We start from the raw sequence: 19833 nt of genomic DNA, 5'->3' as shown, positions 1-19833 counted from the left end.
CATTGGATGCAATTGAGGATTGAAATATGGAGATGAAACAAATGCCTTGACATCTACTTGGCTGGTCATTTACAATAAATGCAGTGTATGACATTGCCTCTCTACACTCCTGAAGAAAATAGAATCATTTGTCACTCAGGATCTCAAAGGAGTTGACTTCTTGAATGTCAGAAAGGCGCCTAAATGTCAAGTTGCAGGACTTAGATTGCATATTCTCTTCACTGCAATAAGAATACATGAGACAGAGATACAATACTTGTAGAGTCTATGTATTGACTAAAATACCTACGGGTTATCCCACACGCTTGTGGATGTTTTTGAGGTTGTAAAGGGCTGAAATATCCTATTTCTTTGGTGCAGAAAATTATTACAGGAAACTTTTTTGAAGTGTAGGAAATTGTCTTGATATGTAGAAAATTGTCTTGAATTGTAGGAAACTGTCATGAATTGCAGGAAACTACCTTGAATTGTAGAAAACTTACCTAAATTGCAGGAAATTAGTCTTGAACTACTGCAGGAAAATGTCCTGAATTGTAGGAAACTGGTCTTGAACTGCAGGAATCTGTCTTGAATAGCATGAAACTGGTCTTGAACTGTAGGAAAAGGAGACAGATACTTGCAAGTTGTATACATCACCTAAGCTGCAACTATGGCAAATGCTTAAGACACTGACAATATCACTCAAATTGTGGGAGAAAAGCTGGACAACAAAAAATTTTGTTTATGGAAGTTCTGTATGAAGAATTTTTTGGTTGGCAGAGGTTATTGGGACTTATGTATAGGTGATGAGGTTGAACTTGAAATGCCTGAAAGGAATCCGACAAATGATCAGAAAAGGGCTCATAAGCTATGGACTGAGAGAGCATGCAAAGTGTTACATTGGTTTTCCTTATGTATATCAAATGCTATGGTTATACAAATTACTAGATGCATTTCCCCAAAAGATGCATGGGACATACTCATGAAGAATTATGAAAATGTAACATATGCAAGAAAGATTCAGATGAAGCAACAGTTCAATAACATGTCTAGGAATGATAGAAGCATTCAGGCCTACACTACAGAGATCAAGAATGTAGCGAATTAGCTTGCCACCATTGGATCTTCAGTGTTTGAGGATGATACGATTGCAATGACATTGAATGGACTTGGCAAAGAGTATAAAGCATTTGATATGTCTATTTTTGTGAGAGCTGAATCCCATGATTGGGATGAGCTGATTGCTTTGTTGCTGCATGAGGAAGCTAAGCTTGGGCTGAATATAGGTTCTAGTACGTCTCAAAGCAAAGACAATGTTCTTTACGCTAGCTAGCGTGGTAGAGATGGCAGATGACATGGATCTTTTTGAGGTTGAGGAGACACTCAAAACACTTATGGATAGTAACAATAGAATGCCTCGCATGGCACGAATACACATGGCCCAGTGTGGATCAGGTAGTTTTCGAGGCAAGAGGAGATTCCCTAGAGGCATAGGAGGAACTTGGCAGCCAAATGATCAGTCCAATAGGGACAAGGACTGTCATTATTGCAGTAGATATGGGCATATAGCCAAAGATTGTCATAAGAAGTAGGCTGACATGAAAGCCAAGGCTAGACAACATGGAAATTATGCTTCCTCTAGTGGAGTTCTTGATGATCAGGGTGACAGATTGTTTGCCATGCATCATGTGTCTAAGAATGCATCCAGGTAGAATAGAGATGAGAGATGGTACATTGATTCGGGAGCTTCAAATCATGTGATACCCTATGGAGAATGGTTTGATGAGATGGTTGTAGGCTTGTATGGACATGTTTGTACTGGGGATGACACCCGACATACTATTCAACATAAAGGAGTTGTACCTACAATATCAAGAATCTTTTGTCATTTGGACAAATGGTAGAATAGAATCTCCAGGGGAGATTTAATAGAGATGGATGCTTTGTTAAAGAATATGGTAATGACTGAAAATTGATTACTAGAGGCCGAAGAGATGGCAGAATGTCTACTCTTGATGCGTCAATTCTAGAATTGAAAGTAGCTATGTTTACGCATGATGGTGGTGTTATACGGGATGTTAAGATATGGCATAAGTCAATTGGCCATGTGAATATACAAAAGCTGAAATCTATGTAGCAAAAGGAGATTGTGCTTGGACTGTCTAAGTTCAAGTATCATGACTTTGGACATGTATGTGATGCATGTCAGTTTGGAAAGCAGACATGGTTTCCATTTATGAGACATGTACGGAATAGCTCATGACCCTTATAGTTGGTACATTCAGATGTATGGGGTCCATCTCATAATGCTTCGTTTGGTGGTGCTCGTTAGTATGTATCTTTCATTGATGATTTTAGAAGGTACACTTGGCTTTTCATACTGAAACATAAGGATGATGTGTTTGATGCATTCAAGGACTTCAAGAAGCCTGCTGAAAATGAGTTGAGCTATAAAATTTCATGTCTTAGATCAGATGGAGGTGGAGAATATGTCTCTAACTACTTTGACATGTACCTTGCTAAATATGGGATTAGAAGACAATTAACTTGCAGCTATACACCGCGGCAAAATGGTGTAGCAGAAAGGAAAAATAGAATAGGGTACTGATGGAATTGGCAAGAGCTATGTTGAATGAGAAGAGTTTGCCAAATGGTTATTGGGCTGGAGCAGTAGTGACTGCTGTCTATGTGCTAAATAGAGTCCCTACAACACAGGTTCATGATGTAACTCCGTATGAGAGGTTGTATGGTCATAAGCCTGACATTTCACACTTGAAGGTATTTGGCAGCATTGCATATGTGCATGTCCTTGATGAAAAGAGGAAGAAATTGGATCCTAAAGTTGTCAAGAGTGTGTTCCTTGGTTATGCACAAGACCAGAAAGCTTACAAGTGTTATGTACCATCTACACATGAGACATTGATTAGTAGAGATGTTTTTTATGAGCTCGCATCGTGGTATGGTAATCCTGTTGCAGTGGCTACTGATGGATCAACCAGCACTAGTAATGTTGAAAATACACCTACAGTGAGTACATCTATGAGTGGTCCTACAGGTGATGGGTCACCTACAGTAAGTCCTTGGTCAAGATGCTTGTGAAGTCGTACTGCTTGGAGCTATGATGAACTTAGGGGCATTCCCCCTAGTCTAGATGTGCATACTATTCCTGTAAAGGAAGACACCTGCCCTGTACGTCAGAAAGTAAGGCGTATGCCTTTTGAATTAAGGGATGAGTTATTTGAGGAGCTATAGAAGTTGTAAAAAGTGGGTTTGATCTTCCTTGTTCAGCATACTGAATGGTGTTCACCAATTGTGATTAGAAAGAAGAAAAATAATCAAATCCGGCTTTGTGTAGACTCTAGAGAGTTGAATAAACAGACTGTTAAAGGCTACTACCCGTTGCCCTTTATTGACCAAAATTAACAGGTAGGGAAACATATTCGTTCATGGATTGCTTTCTAGGATATAACCAAATGGCGATTGTTGAGCAAGACAAACTTAAAATGACATTTATTACTATCTTCGATACCTTTGCGTACCATTTGATGGCATTTGGTTTATGTAATGCACCTAGTTTGTGGCAAAGAAGAGCCGACAAGACCTTTGGTGACATCTCCCCAGAGGAGTTGAAAGTATTCATTGAGGATCTGGGAGCAGTCACCACAAGAGAAAGGTAGTTGATCATTTTGCGGAAGTGTTTTGAGCGTTGTAGACAATTTTGCATAGCTTTCAACCCATGGAAGTGCGCACGTCTTTGGAGTGCCTTATGGGCTATTGTTAGGTCATGTGATCAATTTAGTAGGGATTGAGATTGGCCTTGAAAAGTTCAAGGTCATAGTCGCCATGGGTTCGCCACGTACTCCAAAGGAAGTACATAGCTTTTTGTCATCAATAGGGTAGGAGGTTCATTAATGCCTTGGTAGAAAGAGTGTTGCCATTGATGAACCTATTATCCTTTAGCTGTCAGTTTGCATGGAGTAATGTCTGCAAAGTATCTTTGACGATGTGAAGCAGGAGCTTGCCAAAGAACCTAATTTAAAAGCACCTAAAATGAGCAAAATGTTCTATATATTTTCAGCAGCCACCATGTATAGTATCAGCTATGCTGCTTATCCCAAATTTGGGAGAAAAAGTGATACCATCTGATAGCTTTTGCTAGTTAGAAGTTGGGCATATTGGAAATTAACTATACCTATATGGAGAAGTTGTGCCTTGAGATGATATTTGTGACCAAAAACTTCAGGCACTACATTCTTTATGAGAAAGTGGTTTTTTATACGAAGGCAGAAGGGCTTCGATTGTTGCTAAATAAGTTACAGCCACCTGATCGTTTAGCAAAGTGGTTAATCACTTTGCAGGAGTTTGATTACGAGATCAAAAGCAAGCCACAGAAGCTACAGGGCATTGTAGAATGTCTTGTGGATTTCAGAGAGCCAAAAGAGGTCTTGGCTGAAGGAAATGACATGGAAACATTGTTTAAGATTGATACGGTATTTATTCCCTCCTGGTATACTGCTATAACACACTATTTATCTATGGGAGAGACTGGAGCTACTTTATCCAAATCCGAGAAGAGGAAAATTAAACAGCAAGTGTTGAAATTTTCCTTGATCACATGAACGCTATATCAGCAGGATGTTGATGATATCTATCGCGGGGCCATCTCCCACCTCAATACACCCCTATGATTTGATATCACCAGCATGATACACTCTTTCTTTGCTTTCCATTGCCAATATTTGTGCGAGCAATGGCTGCATGGACATGAAGAACTAGTTTCATTATTTCTCTCTCCTCCATCTCTCTCCTCCAAATGGTGCTTCACATGGCAAGAATCAAGAAGAGAATGTGATTACGGACGCTTGTCTAGCATGAACCAGATTGCTCCAAGATCAAGGGAAGGCTGAGGGGAGATGTTCAAGATTGAAGATTTTTGTTGGTGGTCCATTGGCAGCTCAAAAAAATAATCAAAAAACCTGCAACACGCAAGTAAGCGGTATGCGCCATTTTTACAAAGGAAATTTGCTTCTTTTTTATGTTTGATGGTTGAAATGAAATTCATATGGAACAAAAATTTGTTTGTATTTTTTTTGCATTATGATTGAGGACTGTGCATAAAAGAAATGCAGGTCCATAATGATAAATAGTCACAATAATTAAATTATAGCCCGAAAAACGCATTTTTAGTGCAAAAATGAAGGTTTTATTGGTTTTGGGTGGGGAAAAGAGATGCGCATGGGATAAAATTCTGAGACAAAACATCTTTCAACTATCATAATCAGTCACTAATCATAAATAAAAAATAATATATTTTTATGCACAGATAAATAGAGAAAAATAGCTAAAAATGGGAAAAAATAGGATTTTCACATTATAAAAATCTAGAAAATTATGATTCGTGGTTGTGGTTGTATAACAAAGCTGAGGCATGAAGTTTGGATCTAGTTTGTTTATGTGTCATAATTCATGGTTTTTTCCATTTTATGCAAAAAATACATACAAAATAAAACCCTACACCTATGCAACGTGGCATAACCTAACTGTTAGAGGGAAAGGATCGGTGCTAGTCTCCATACATCAAAGCATACGTTTATTGAAAATCATGAAATGACTATTTTTCCACATTAAAAAATGTTGATTTGATAAATATTGTTTGTGTGCTAGGATCATATGCATTATGCATGACGCATGCCATGGTATCGATCCTGGATTGCATAGCAGTTGTCTTCCCAGGATATGACTTATACGTGGAGTGGAAAGGAACCTAAGCTGTAGGTTAGTCATTCGTGTTCTAAGGGAATTATTTGGTGAGGACACATGGTATCTCCTGGAATGCATTTAGAATGAAAGAGTGGAGTTTGTATTATATGTACTTTTTGTTGAAGTGATGCATCCTGGGGTCAATCCCCGAGGTGTAGGAGAGTCACAATGGAGTCACAGTAATCAGTTGAGAGGTGCTTCATTGTGTCTGTGTTACGAGGTGCTATGCCTATATGTTATGGGATCTCCCTCTGAGGAGAAGAGAAGGTAAACGTTGGACTACATATCAACTACAAACGCATAATAATGTCTATCTAGTGTACATCGGTGTATTATAGACACTCCTGGCCCGCGAGCATGGGGGGTTCACTCATAGTAAAGAAGACATGTCACCTGTGTGCAAGGACTTCTAAAAACAACCCTATTTATGAAGCTTGTAAGACTAATATATCCCCCTATTTAAGCTTATAAGATATATACATGTATGACTTTTTATGTATCCCCTTTCTTAAATATAAGTCTTCATAGAACATATACTAACTTTCTTTTTAAAAGTTGGAATTATCCTAAGCAATTAAAAGTATCAAAATGGTCATACCACAAAGTGATTTATGTAGTGGCACTTGGATACCATCGAAGTATGTGTCGCAATGTTTTTGAGTGCCCATGCCCCCTTACCACATGAGGAGAGAGAGTAGAGGAATCAAACCCCTTTATACTTAAAGTGACTACTGAAACTTCTTCTTCTTCTTCTTCTTCAAGATTGTCATGTGCATTGTTTTCAAGATGCTCTAAGATATCTTTTTCTTCCCATGAGGCACCCCATGAAGCTTCACCTTCCATACCAAGCTCACGACACATGACCTTTGCTTCTGCTAAACCCTCCTTTAATGCATATACAATCTACTCATCAGTACTCAAAACTATGTAGTCTTTTGAATTTGCCAAAGGAATGCCAGGCATATGATTCATATCAACCCATATGCTTTCTTGCTTTGAGTGAGCTGCCAGAAAACTTAGATTTGAACTTGCTTGAAACTCTGAAATTCTATTCAATTCTCTTGCACTACTCAACAAGTCACAACCATCATAACACCTCTCATTGCTAACCATTCCACCTACTTTACTAAATAAATTCTCACAAGCATCAGATCTTGTAGAAGATAAAGGAACTGCCAAGTGACTATATTTTTCTCTGAAGATCTTTATGAGAAGAACCACAAAGTGACATGACAATTGGATGTCCATGAAAGTTTCTCTACTAATGAAGTTCTGCTTGAGCGTATATACATCATGCTTGGTGATCCACATGCGCCAAATCCTAATAAAACATCATAAATCAACTAATTAATGAGACATAATGGTGCTACCATAGCAACAACATGAACATACAATATCAGTTAATTATTTATATATGTTCAATAGATAACATGAATTTTGTACCTAAAAAAGAAGGATACTGTTTTGGTAGCTTTCACACACTCATACAAGTTGAGCGTAGGAGATAGAAAAATATCAATGTATGCTGCCACAATTGAGAGATACACCTTTGTACCAAGTGTTCTCTCTTGACGATGATTGGATCCCATCTGCAAGAGCTCTAAACAAATTTGAACTTTACGTCCGGCTATCCTCTATGCTGATCTCCAATTTTGTCTATCTTTTCTCTCTATATCTCCTTCTTGCAAACTATGATCATCAACCTTGAAACTTTGATATACCAAGGCTACATGATTCAAGGTGACAAGATCATTACCAAGCATTAATCTTTTGGATGCATTATCTAGAGGATTAATAATCTTCTTTCCATTATGTATATAATCTTGGCCATGTAATCCAATGATGCTTCCATCATCTTCCATAGAAGCTATGAATGGCCAAATTTTCCAAGGAATTGAGTATCGAACACCTCTAAGAGAGCTATAATCTTCAACCATAAGCTTTCTTCCCCTTGAATCTCCATCAGAAGCATGACCAAGTATTGGTTCAATCACATCCTTCACATACATATTCCAATGCAAATCGACTTCTTTCCATTGCTCCTTGATGGACATAGAGTCAAACCTATTACAAGTTAGTTGTATAAGAAGAATTAACTTTGACAAGCATTCAGCAAGAGGATTTGCAATCAATACTCTTGCATAGTTGGCAATCACATTAAGCTCAAATGCATCAATAATTCTATGATAACCATTTTCACCATCTCCAACAAGTACTACAAAATTTGAAATGCATGTGTGATCTATCTTCTTTCCACAAAAACCAAAAAGTTGGTCATCTCTTGCTATCCACCTCACCATCCTTTTGACCATAGTCTCATCTTCAGCAACAATGACAGGTACACTTCCCATGCAAAGCCCGTTTTTCAATATATGATGCTTATATGTTTCTACCACATGCTTGAATACATCCTCTCTCAAATCAATCCTATAACAAAGAGCTTTTCTCATAGCCCTAGATGTAGTTGAAAGATGTGGACCTTGAAGATTCATGGAGAGAAAGTTATGCAATCTTGTACCTCCCCAAATCTTGACAGCTTCAAAGAGATTTTTTGTTGTATCAAAATATCGCTTTCCTTGACCCACTCTTCGCATAGCCTCTGGTATCTACACCTATTACAAGAAAATGATGTTATAGATAAACTAGTAAATGATATATAGGATATGTATATTAAAATGGTTGTGTGTATGGAAAGATTCTAGGCAACCTAGTCCTTTTCAAGCTCCACCTATAAATACTTTTTTGTGAAGGTGCATATGGTGTGATAGTCCTAATAACATGAGTGTGAATAATGTCAATCATTCAGGGATGCACAAAAGAATTTGGTTTTTTGGAAAGATGAGAAGATCTACACATCCATGATAGGTAACCCTATTACTACCAATTTTGGTAAGGAAGGAATGAAAAATATTTTTGAGGATATGTTTGCTCGGACATCTTACCAGCCACATGTGATGCTTTAGCTTATAGTGTTCAAATTGAAAAGAAACTCAAATGTAAGTCTAAGTTCTAAACTTTTACTTTGCATACTACAAATAAGGATAAAGTGCAACAAGCTGATTTATCTAGTGTAGGAAAGAGTATCAAATTAGAGACTGGGTGGGTCTCTCAAGTGGACACATGTTCAATTTATGCTTATTTAGCAAAGAATTAGGGCACAAAGGTGATTGTTGAGGAAAAACCGAAGAGGGACAATGGTGTTCCTAGCACTTCTAAGCAGATGAGAGGGGGTGAGCTTGTTGCACCACCTTTTAGATCAAGGTTTGATCAAAGTAAAGAAGATGTTAAAAAGAAGGAGAATGCTAGACTTAAAAAATAGCTAGGTTACAAGCTTTCTTTAGATATTAAGTCTGCCAGATCTTAAAAAAGTGCTAGAAGAGATGATCTTGAATAGTAAGGTTGAGTTCACTCTAGGAGAGGTTTTGGGGATTACAAAGAGAGAGTTTCATGAGGAGATTATAGATATAATTAAGATTAAAAAATAGCCAATTTAGACTATAAATGAACTATCATGATTAAGGAATTGGTTGAGTAGAGTAATGCATGCAAAGTATCATGATTAAGGAATTGGCTAAGTAGAGTGATGATGATGTTCTTGTTGAGGATGCTACAATATGTGTGAAGAATGTAAAACCAGAACACTATGCATAGGATGATACACTTGTAATGTTTCCTTGTAGCCATTTTTCTAGAAGTCATTGGGCACAAAAGATGATTGAGACAATGGTTAAGATTGGAGAGACCATGTGTTGCATTGCTAGATCATGTATCATAGATAAATGTCATAGTTCGCAGTTTGTATGAGAGCAAAAAGTGGCCCATAGAGTTGGACCATGGATAGTAGATGAAGGCCACCAATAACATTGTTGGAGAACTTAATGTAGCATGCTTGAGTATGAGGGTGACTATAAGAGATGCTTACGATGACGACTACCATTTTTTTGTGTAGGATTCATATTCTTATGATATTATTTTGGGACAACCCTTTATCCCACTGAGGCATGGATGGAGCACAAGTTATAGATGATGGTTCTACATATGCATGGGTCTAAAGTAAAGATGGAAAAAGAGCCGTGCAGCTTATGACGGTCTATGTGAATCACCCAATAAATAGAGCTACATTGTGAGATTCTCCTTTCCTTGCAAAAGAGCTAGGATTTCACTAGGTACCATTGTTCTATGGAATGATTGTGGTATAGGGAGGGAAAAGCTCTTGCCTCCTGGCAAGGATGCTTTTTCTTTAGGTTTTATTGGTCTTACAACTGAGAGTTTTGTTTGTTTTCATAACGTTGCAAAGTTACTTAGAGATAATAGGCAATATGCATACAAAATAATGAGAACGAGTTGCGAAAGGTAGGTTTATTATTGGATGACGAGTGCATGGGTTGTCTTATGTGGATACTAATATCAAGATTGAAGATATGCTAAAAAGTGAGGCGTAGAGTGGTTCTAGTTTTGTGTAGATTCATTCCCTAGATATGTATCATGAGATTTTGATTTTATGCAGTAGAGAGGGTTGAATGGTAAGTACTTTTAACAAAAAGAGTCACTGTTGGATGTACATTAGTACAAAGAGTCAATGGCTAATGTATTTTAGCAAATTGAAAAGAGGGCTAAATTATTTCAGCCAACAAGGTTGCAAGGGGACTAAGTTATGTTAATCAAAAGAGTTTGATGTTGGTTCGTGTCAGCATACTAAGTTTAGGTGTTTGTATGCAATCCAAAGAGAAGAGGGCTAATTCTCTTTAGCTGATAGAGTTGGGTGTTGTGCATTTGCAACAAGAAATGGGTTTATTAGGGGAAAATAATGAAGCCACGATTCAAACTAAGTACAAAACAGTTGACGAGAAAGTTTCTACTGATGTGATGATGGAGTATGCAGATGCTATTATGCATGCTATGGTACTTGAGAATGCAAACAATATATATGCTTTGGGAGAGTATTCAGTTGTGCAAATGGTTGATCCAACCATGGTTTATGTAGGGGAACTTGTAGGATAGGAGATGTTGCAATGGGATTTTGGATTACCATTTGATCTTGGAGGGCCTACCAAGTTCGTGGATTTGGTTGCAGAGGGATACATGATAGTTGGATGTCATGAGCTATCGGTGTCTTACAATTTGGGTGGGAGTGTCTAGGTTTGTTGTGCATTTCTGAGGATGCTTGTGATTTGGTTTTATGATCTTGGTGGGAGGATGATTATGCATGTGGTCATTTGTGTGAAGATCATATGGGTGTTTTATCCCAATGGGTTACATAATGTGGCACATCTGAAGGAAGTGTAGGTGAAGGGGGTGGATATCATAGCGTTATGTGTCCACCCATGAAAAAACTAAAGATAGCTCTATTTCCATGGGACTTATGTTGATTAGTTGTGTGTGATGTTGTTGTTCTTTGCAATTTGTTTGGTTTGATTTTGTGGTTTAGGTCGAGATTGTCATGGTTATGTAAGAATCCAATGGGAAGCTAGGAAACCAGATACCCAAGTCTAATAAAAACCTACAAATTACATTAAAAGTCCTCAAAATTTAGAAAAAATAGCCAAAAAATGCATAAAAATATGAAAAAATAAAAAATCCCATTCCAAATTCCAAACTTCTTATTGCTATTTGTATCTCCAATTGGTTGATTTCAACAAAAAAATAAATAAATTTTTGAAAATCCATAAAAATACAAAAATAAAGTATAAAAAAATATACATCCCACATTTTTGTCTTTTTCCTCATGCTGTAAATTTTTAGAATAGTTGGATTGTATTTTGGTTTCCTCCGAGGATGTAGCCATTACTTTTAAGTGTATGAATTTAGATTAGGGTGTGTATACACACCATGCAAGTATCAAATTTTTCCTTTTGTTTTCATGCATGTCAAACCAAATTTAATTCTTAAAATAAATCCAACTGATCACCTTTTTCACATGTATTCCACGCTGTCGAAGCACGTGAGGTTGAAGGTCACCACAGGGGATTTGTAAGAGATCTAAACAAGATAGATGGAGACGTGTCTTCATGAGATAGGTAGTTTTAAGTAATTGTTTATAGGTTCGAGAGGAGCTTCACAACTTTTAGTTCACCATTTATTTTGACTTTATCTTGGAAAATCCAAGATTGATACATAACACGGTCAAATAAAGGGGTTAAGAGGTTTCAACCTTTGATCATAGAAGAATGAATTATAAATAGGAGTACAACCTCAATTTATACAAGAAGAGTCTTGTCCTTCCTTGCCAATGAGTATAGCTACCTATGTTAGCCTAGGTTGGAAGAGGATCTTTAAGTCTTCTCTTTTCAACTGATAATGAAGATAGAGGATCAAGAAGAAGACTACCTATTTCAATGAATCACTGTAGTTGGATTTACATGAAAAGTTCATGACTTAGAACAATGTATCTTGCACTAAATAGCTTCGTAAAAGCTTCAGTTGCTTAATTCCAAAATATGGCAAAAAATCTCTAGAGGACAACTTTAAACCCTCTCTTGAATGAAAAGGAAGCAATATACTATTGTACCTGTAATGCTTGGAGTTGAGGTAGACTCCGTTTTACATAATTTAGCCCATGAATATCCTGGTCAAGAACAATTCATGTTCTACCAAGATAAAGGAAGTGGTTAACAAGTAAAGCTTCAACCCATTAATTCTCTGTTATGGGCAGCCAAGAACAAACCATGAAGTTACAAATAATCTACGAAAGAGTATCTTCAATGTCCTTTCAAGGCAAGAGCGTTTAGATGCAACTTTTACATGCAACTTTTACAAGAGTATTAGAGCATATTCTCATCATAAATCATAAGAGTAAAACTGGGAATATAAAAAATCAGCCCAAAGATTGTAGCGGGCTGAATATGATAGTTTTGAAATCAAAGTTTTAATATCTACCAAAGAGCTCTTCTTGGTAGGGAGGAAAGATTTCATCAAGTTGTAGTTATGTAAGAAATTTCCCTTCTTTTCTTCTACATAAATACATGATCCTCTTGATCCATACAAGAGATGCTCTATAGAACATAGATTCATCCCATTAAAGAACATTATTGGACCTTTCAGTTCAGCCCACATGTCTTGTTAAGAAAAATCTAAAAGTCTTCTTGATATACCCCTCGATTAAGAGCTTGCAGAAGGCTTTCCAAGAGCAAGGGTGAGTCCTTTGGGTCAAGATAATCAATGAAGCAAAAAGAAGGGTTTCAGCCCAACAAATTTTAGGATAGGAAGTCCAATAACAGTTCCTACTCAGCTCTTGGAAGACTCAAGAGAGTAGATTTGATGTATCTCTTGACATGGGAGAGCTTATTCAACATAAATAGGCTAGGTCTAGACCTTCCTCAAGACACATAATCGAGCTCCCCTTTGTATGGGTTGCTACCCTTTAAATACATAGATTTTCCCTATTAACTCAGCCAAGAGTGACCTTCTATTTTCGTCAAAGCACAGAAGAAGGAGCACTTACATGTCAAGTGGACTGCAACTAGTTGTAGATGCATGGCTTGATCAACCCCTTTATGTGGAAGCTTTGAACACCACTTTCCCTTCTCCATCCATGGCGCCTGCTGCCTCTCTCAATTCTGCCCGCAAAATGCGACGTAGTTCACGATGCTTTTTCTAATATCCCTCTTGACTATTTTAGTCACATAGGCAATGCTAGAAGTCATATACAATGTCTTATGCTTGGTTAACCTAGGTAACTCTGACTCCCTTATTACTTGACTTGTGAATAATCTTAAAACTTTGAAGATCATATGTGCATAACCACATCATTAGCTCCTGGAAAATGCAATCCAAGGGATCCTTCCAAATCAACTACTCATGTCCATGATTTATATTGTTTGACTTACAGAACTTGTAGCATTTCATGTAAGTGTTGCAAAGAGAGTTAAAAGTAAGTAACCACATTTTTTCTTTTTATTGAGGACCTATGATAAATTTATTGTATTTCAAGGTAGAGAGCCTCCATCTTTGCATCACCATGCCATATGCTGGTGGATTAGGCTTCATGTTTTATTGCACTAGGCAAGTCACTTGTAGTTTGTCTAAAATAAAAGTGACTAAGTAATATATGTAGAGCTTAAAAAATTTATGTTTAAACCTTGGGCAAAAAATCTCATGACATTCCAACCCATCTATAATGTATAGACAAAGGGTACGTTGGTTGTAACCCATCTATACAAAGGGTACGTTGGTTGTAATCCATCTTGATGCTTAACCATAGAGTACATCTGACACGCATAAGAGGTTTCAACAAAATGTGCTATTGAAAGGGAGCGATGGATCGAAGGTTGGACTCGAGAGCTATGGAGGGAGAGCAAGAGCAAGAACGGGAGAGACTAGAAATGGGAACTCCATTAGTCACAATGTGTGACCAGGCCTTCTTTTATTCAAACTGTCACTAAAAGAATAAAGAATAAAGTGACAGAGACAGGCGCCCGCCACCTGCAGTGTGCAATGGCGGTGACTGTCAATGTAGTAATACACGGGCGGCTAGGTAGAGGCACCTTTACCCCCAACAACCTCCCACTTAAAGGCGAATCTGCCCCAGTGAGGAGTGAAAAGAAAAAGAAAAAAAAGATAGTACAATATGTACACATGTACAACAGGATGAGGAAATATGTCATCTCATCCCACGCTCATCAACCTCCTGAGGAAGGCAAAGCGCTCTGTAGAGAGGCTTTTCGTGAGCAGATCTACATGATTCTGGTCAGTCGAGATCTTGACAAGATCAACAGACGTCCTCAAATGACCCCACGTATGAAGTGATACCTCACCTCAATGTGTTTCGTCTTCGCATGGAAGTCCGAATTCTTGGCTAACTGAATAGTACTCATAGAATCCGAATGCAGTGTAGGGATAGTATCAATACCAAGGTTAGCAACTAAACGACCCAACCAAAATGGCCTCCTTGCAAGCCTCAGTGGATACAACATACTCGGCCTCTGTAGTAGAAAGGGTTGTGCATTTCTGCACCCTGGACATCCAAGAAACAACACCTCCAGCATAGGTGAATACATAGCCGAAAGTGGACTTTCTACTATCTGCATGTCCTGCATAATCAGAGTCAGTGTACCCCACGACTCCTGTATCCTGGCTACCATAGCATATGCACATATCTACAGTGCCCTTCAGGTACCTCATGATACCCTTCACGGCATCCCAATGCTTCTTGCCAGGTGTAGCCATATAGCGTGCCACAACACCAACTGCAAAGGCAATATCTGGATGAGTGGCTATCATGGCATACATAAGATTGCCCACTACGGATGCATAGGGAATCTTGGCCATCTCGGCCCTCTGCTCTTCTATTTGCGAATAATCAGCCTGTGATACCTTCACATAAGAAGGCAATGGATAGCCAATAGGCTTTACATCCTGCATGCGGAAGCGCTCAAGGACTTTATGAATGTACTCCCTCTGTGACAAGTAGAGGAGTTCCTGATGCCTGTCGCATCTAATGCGCATCCCAAGTACGTGAGCGGCCTCTCCCAGATCTTTCATCTCAAAGCTCTTCTTGAGCTGATCCTTAAGAGCATCTAGCTCATCATGAGCTTTCCTTGCTATCAACATATCATCCACATAGAGTACTAAAATCAATAAAGAACCATCACGGGCTTTCTTCGTGTAAAGACACGGATCCATAGCACTCCGATTGTAGCCCTGTGACTGCATAAAGGCATCAAACTTATGATACCACTCCCTAGGTGCCTGTTTCAAGCCATAAAGACTTTTCTTTAATTTGCACACTAGATGCTGCTTGCCAGGTTCTGCAAAGCCCTTAGGTTGCTCCATATAAATCTCATCATGCAAGTCCCAATGTAAGAAAGCCATCTTGACATCCATCTGGTATAAATCCAAGTCAAGCTAAGCAACCAAAGCCAAGACTAAGCGCAGGGTGGTCTTCTTAACCACAGGAGAAAAGACCTCGTCAAAGTCTACACCATGCTTCTGTTTAAAACCCTTTGCTACCAATCTAGCCTTGTATGCCGGCTTGGGGTGTCTAGGGGTACTTTTTAGCTTGTACACCCACTTGCATGGAAAAGCCTTCTTGCCTATAGGCAAGGAAACCAAATCCCAAGTGTCATTCTTATGGAGGGAGTCTATCTTAGACTGCATAGCCCTCTCCCAGGAGTGACTGTCACCCCTGCACATAGCCTCATCATAGGTGAAAGGCTCTCTTGCATCTGTAACCAAGACATAATGCATCGAGGGGTGAAATCTATCAGGTGGACGTCTATCTCTAGTAGACCATCTCACGGTAGGCTCTATTGCCTGCCCAGCTGCTTGTCCAACACCCTGACCATGAGCATCTGCTGCAGCTGTAGGCTGTCCAATTGGCTGTGTGGGAGCTCTCGGCTCCTCCTGAAATATGACCATGCAGATCTCAACAACTCTCTCAGGCTGCCTATGCATTTTGTCTTCATGGAAGACAACATTATGAGTGCGGATGACTTTCTGCACCTGCGGATCCCAGAGATGGTAACCCATCTCGCCTGCATCCCCATAACCAAGGAAAATGCATTTGACACTCTTGGGATTCATCTTACTTCTCTTGTCCTTGGGCACATGGCAAAATGCCTCACATCCAAAGACACAAAGATGCGCATAAGAGGGAGGTTTTCCAGTCCATACCTCCTTTGCAACCTAGAAATCCAAACCACTAGAGGGTGATCTGTTTATGACATGCACAACTGTACTAACTGCCTCAACCCAAAAGCTCTATGGTAGGCCTGCATGGCTAAGCATATTGCGTACACACTCCTGGATGGTTCTATTCATCCTCTTAGCCAAACCATTTTGGGGGGGGGGGGGTGTAGGGGGCAGTCAACTGATGCTTAATACCCCTCTCATCACATAACTGCTCAAAAGCACATGAGACATACTCACCCCCATTATCTGTCCTCAGGCATTTTAGCCTATACTCAGACTGGTTCTCAACCAATGCAAGCCATCTCTGAAACACAGTTAAGACATCAGATTTCAGCTTAATGGGATAAGCCCAAAATTTTTGTGAAAAATCATCTATGAATGTAACAAAATACTTTGCACCACCCATAGACTGACAAGGCATGGGCCCACAGACATCTGAATGTACCAATGCTAAGGGCTCAATCATGCGTGGCCTACCAGACTTCTTATGCGTAGACCTAGTCTGCCTGCCATAAAGACAATGCTCACATGAATCAAAACATGCATAATTAAGGGGTGGTAAGTACTGCAAACCAGAAAGCATTTTCATTCCCTTCAAAGACATATGGCCCAAACGGGCATGCCAAAGAGATACATGTGGGGTAGAACACACGGACAAAACATGATCAAGGGAAGAAGCTGATACAATCAAGGGATAAAGGCTACCAGCCTTGGCATCTCTCACAATCACAAGTTTGCCACGAGTGATCTTCCATGTAGAGTCTCCAAAAGACGCATGATAACTTGCGTCATCAAGATGTCCAGCTGACATGAGACTGCGTGTCAAAGTAGGTACATGACGTATATCTTGCATAACAAAACTGCTGCCAGAAGGAAATTGTAGCCTAACATCACCAATGTCCACAATATCAAGAGAGCTGTCATCACCCAAGCGCACAGAACCTGAAATAGTACGGTATGAATGAAACCACTCTCGGAAAGGTGCACATGAAAGGATGCACCTGAGTCCAAGAGTCAACACTGTGCATACATACAGTGTATCTCTGTCATCTGTGAAGCACTAGAAGAAGCTGCTAGGATATAATCATCATCATTAACATTCTCAGGATGCATAACATTGATCTCTTCAATTTTAACACTGGACTTTGCAGGTACTATGCTGTGATCAAAAGAGTTATCCTGCACTTTGTCTTTCCCCTTATCTTTGCACCTTTCATTGTGCAATTCATGGCATTATGGCCTAATATGGCCATTTTTCCCACAATGGTGACAAGTAACATCTACATTCTTGCCATGGGATTTGCTACGTGACTTCCCACGAGACTTGGACCGAGATGTTTGAGAATCCCATCCACGGCCACTACCACTACCATGCTTTCCATATCCATCATTCCTACCTCTAACTGTCATAGCATGAGACACATGAGAGGCATTCAAATTCTTACAGTTAACCTCTTCCTACAGAAGAGCACTCTCAACATCAAATAATTTCAAGGTAGCAGTAGAGGCACATAATGTAGTGCGGAATACTTCCCATGACTCATTAAGAGTACCTAGCAAGAAAAGAGGAGTGACATCCTCTGGAAAAGTGATGTCTTGCGAAGTCAAGTTCTTGAGTATAGCATGGAACTAGCTCAAGTGAGCAGACATAGTCACATTCTCCTTCATGCGCAGATCCATAAGCTGCTTTAGCCAATACATCTAACTCGTTGGACTTTTCTTGTCATAGAGATTTTTTATCTTTTTCCACAACTGCTATGCACTCTGTTCTTCCTCAAAGACATTATAGTGAACCTGTTCTGTGAGAGACAATACAATAGTGGACTTGCATAACTCATCAAGCTCAAGCCATTCCTCATTTGGCATAGTTGTAGGCGGATGCCCGCTTAACCTCAAAGGTTTGATCTGCGATTTCTACACCAACACCTGCCAAATCTGGCTCTTCTAATAAGAGTAATCCGTACCATCAAGCTTAGTGATGTTGAAAATAGCATGATCAGTGGGGTCGAACTCGCCATAATGCAGGCTGGAAGACTGTAGATAGTTCAAAACTACTTGTTGTTTATTGCAGAAAATGACAAAAAAATCACCAAAATCTAGAAAAAATGGCAAATAAAGTGGAACCAAAGCTGTTGCGCACCAAGTACTAGTGAAAGTACATCATTTCAGCATGAAAAATCCACGTCAGTCTATACATATATGCTTGCTGTAATAAATTTCAGATTTCAGTAAAAGAGAGCTAACAGTGCCAAAATCGGATCCCAAGGCAATCAGATACTGCCAAGACCAAAGCCGGCATAATGCGGGCATAGCATAAGCATATGACGGTCGTAAGAATGAATCCAACACCCAAGTATGTCATACAAATATCTGCCAGTGAGTAGGCACACCCCCCAGGCAATGGGGCAAAGTGTTCCTACAACTACCAAAACTTGACACAAGTAGGTGTCAGTTCACAAAGATACAGATCCAAAAGTGAGACTTAGCTCATAAGCATACAGTGAACCAAGACATATGATGTATCATCCCAAAGAGTAAGAAGTCCCAAAGTCTTAAGTGTCTGTAACTGCTCAATAGCATGTAACGACTCAATGCATAAAAGTACCACCTACTCAATGTCTGATAAGCATTCACGAATGCTCCAACTAGCACAAAAGCCATATGTACAAGCTCAAAAGCTCAAGACAAGGCAAGACACAGTGCCAATGACATAAGTCCAAGACAATACATCAATAGTACATCCCGAACATGTAGGCGGTAGAACATCCGTATGTAGCATCCATAAGCATGTAAGACATCAAGTACATCCCAAGATACAACTCTGGCAAGCCAATAAATACCTCAAGTAAGCTCCGAGAATCGAAGACCAAGCCAAGACGGAGCTCCAGTAGCAATAGGCTCCAAACAATGTAACTAGTATGTAGTAATGGCATAGGCTAAGCATGTCAAGACCGGTCAAACATAAGCAACATAGATGCCATAAGTACATCCAAGATGGAGCATCCAAATGCTTTGCAAAGTGAGCTCAAGCTCAACCAATGATCTCGAATCAAAACCAAGCTCTATGTCAAGCCCCAAGTGTCAATACATCACCATATATGCCCGAAACATAGCCCGAAAAGCATAGGCATAAGCATACATGAGTAAAATGACTTCAGCCCAATTGTGTATAGCAGTGATTTACTGTTCAAAACTGAGAATCTCAGCACCAAAATCAGCTCCAAATGGTTGCCAAATGAGAGCGGAATTTAGGTGACGAGAAGTGCTTAAAAATAGCTAAAAATTATGAATATCAAGGGAAAAATATTCAATGTCAAAGGCGGCGGCTCGATCTAGGACGATTTTAAGTGTCAAAGTGCTTTAAAGGTGCCCGAGCGACACTTGTTGATTTTTCATAATTTTTCAGACAGTCGTGCGGGTTGGCAAGAGATATTGACCAATGCGGGATGCCAAGCCGGACGCCGA

At 39.3% G+C, this 19833-nt stretch overlaps 1 pseudogene; it reads right to left on the bottom strand.

Moving 5' to 3' along the window:
* Positions 1-497: 497 nt before the first annotated feature.
* Positions 498-7050, bottom strand: LOC148011189 (uncharacterized; annotated as a pseudogene).
* Between the last annotated feature and the right edge of the window lie 12783 nt (positions 7051-19833).

This window comes from Lygodium microphyllum, chromosome 28, assembly GCF_053477565.2.
Source record: "Lygodium microphyllum isolate KBCC chromosome 28, Lygodium_microphyllum_v1.1.10, whole genome shotgun sequence".
Classification (NCBI taxonomy): Eukaryota; Viridiplantae; Streptophyta; class Polypodiopsida; order Schizaeales; family Lygodiaceae; genus Lygodium; species Lygodium microphyllum.
Note: the sequence above shows the minus strand (reverse complement) of the source record. Positions and strands in the feature narration are given on the sequence as shown.